Source organism: Pleurodeles waltl, chromosome 7, assembly GCF_031143425.1.
Source record: "Pleurodeles waltl isolate 20211129_DDA chromosome 7, aPleWal1.hap1.20221129, whole genome shotgun sequence".
NCBI lineage: Eukaryota > Metazoa > Chordata > Amphibia > Caudata > Salamandridae > Pleurodeles > Pleurodeles waltl.
In genome coordinates this window covers 1541877416-1541879887 of record NC_090446.1, presented here as the reverse complement: position 1 = coordinate 1541879887, position 2472 = coordinate 1541877416, and positions in this window count along the sequence as shown.

Genomic DNA, 2472 nt, shown 5'->3' with positions numbered 1-2472 from the left:
TGTCTTGGTAGCACACTTTATTAAGGCGAAAAAGAAGTCCGCCCTCTGTACGTTTTCCAGATGCAAACAAAAGCATGTACCAAGCTTGACAAGAACCATTGTGTGAAAAAGGAAGAGGAATGAAAGGTGTTCCTCCTTTCTTTTGATGCGCAGGTATCATTCCACATACCCAACAGTTAGTAGTATTTGTAGCATTATGAGTATGATGCAACATCTGAATGAAAGTATTATTGAAGTACGATTGACGGTGCTTCTGCTCCTGATAGGGAAGTGTAAAATAATAGTGATACTCTGGTACTGGAGTAGTGGCAACAAAAAACTCACGAGCAGGAGACTTCTTTTCAATAAACCAGGTGATTGTTGTTGTAACCACCAAAACAACAACAAACCCCATAATACTAATGATCAATTTGTTATTCATTTTAGCAACAGTGATAATCGACCCTTTCAGAAATGAATTAAAAACAATCGTTGGAGCTCTTATCCCTGGGCAGCCACTGATTTCTTCACCACGGGCCAAGACGGGTGTCACTACTCTAATGCACGGCTGATCCACCCCCCTTGCCACATTGGCTCTCCGTTTCACTAACCCAGGGCGGTAGCTCAACCAGTCTTTTCAAAACAATTTTCAGATTCTTTCCTTGGTCTCAAATTATATTGCGACACTCCAGAAGTGGTATGGTCCGGGAAGACCTCTGCAGATTCATCAGGTGATATAGCACGGCCTTTCTCCATAGTCAAAATCTCTCGATGATCGGTCAGCACAGCAGGTTCCACCAAGGTAGGTAGCACTCTCTTGCAGTGAGTACTATGGACCCAATTATTTCGGTTCGTCACTCGAACTGCTGTCCTTGTCGCAAGGAGCACCTGTTCTGGGCCTCGCCACCTTGGTTCCAAGCTGCTTGATCTTTCAAAAGACTTAATCATCACCTGGTCACCAGGTCGGAGTTCATGGCCTTCACCTGTAGATCTGTCAGGAAGTGCTTCTCGAACCTGTTGATGAATAGAAACCAAATTGTCGGTTAACTGTGCCAAATAATCATTCATGAGGACACAAGGTACATCATATACAGAATTTGGCTTAGGAACTTCCCAAATGTTCATTGGTCTCCCAAATACTACTTCATAGGGGCTAAGGCCAAGTCGGGAGTGTGGCACTGACCTAATAGACTATAATGCCAATGGTAATGCATCCGGCCAAGTTAAGGATGTGGAAGCCTGTATCTTCGCTAATTTCAGCTTCAATGTAGCATTATACCTTTCCACCAACCCTGCTGATTGTGGGTGGAAAACCGCATGGAACTTCTGTTTGATCCCTAATCCTTTCAGGACATATTTAATAACTTCCCCAACAAAATGAGGTCCGTTATCACTCCATAAAAGTCTGCAAACACCAAATCTAGGGAAAAATTCTTTCAAAAGCACCTTCGCTGTGGTAATGGCAGTATTATCCTTTGTGGGGTACGCCTCTATCCATTTACTGAAGGCACAAACCACCACCAAGACATACTTTAAATTGTTGCAGCGTTCAAGATGAATATAATCCATTTGTAGAACTTCAAAAGGTGCAGTTGGTGTAGCAAACCCTCCTGCAAGAGTACGTGTCCCTTTTCCAGGATTGTATTGTAAGCAGATCAAACAAGACTGTACTACTCTCTTAGCTGTACTGGAAATTTCTGGATGCTCCCAAACTTGTGTAAGCAACTTCGTTATTGTTGAAGCTCCAACATGTGCCAGCCCATGTGCCATCTGAACCATAGGTTGTACAAAAGCTATAGGCAATTTCCATTTATCCATCTGCTTATTCCGCCAACAGCCCTCATCATCCAATTCTCCATCTTTAGACCATTGCTCACGTTCTTTCACAGAAGCAGATTTCTGTATATCTAATACGTCTTGTCTAGCATTATGCCAACATTCAGCTTGTGACTTCACTACATACATAGAAGTAGTACTTCGCTGCATCGCAGTCTCACGTGCTACACGGTCTGCAAGAGCATTACCTTGCCCTATCTTATTGGTCACTTTCTTATGTGCACTACATTTCACCATAGCTAGTTTATTTGGATATGTCAATGCAGTCAAGAGGTTATGCACTAATTCTCCGTGCGTTATCTGCATCCCGTGGGATGTGAGAAAACCTCTCTCCTTCCAAAGCAAACCAAAATCATGAGCCACTCCAAAAGCATAGCGGCTGTCTGTAAATGTTCACACTTAAATCAGTACTAAGCTCACATGCTCGTGTCAAAGCTATTAGTTCAGCTGCTTGAGCTGACTTCTGTGGTATACGAGCTGTCTCCACTACCGTGTGTATTGTGGTGATTGCATATGCAGCTGAGGTCGTACCATCTGGCAACTTCAAACAAGACCCATCAACCCACAGTTCCCCGTCTACATCTAAAAGGGGCGTATCTTGTAAATCAACACGACCCTTTGTCTGTTCTTCGGTAAGGAATATACAATCATGTGTTT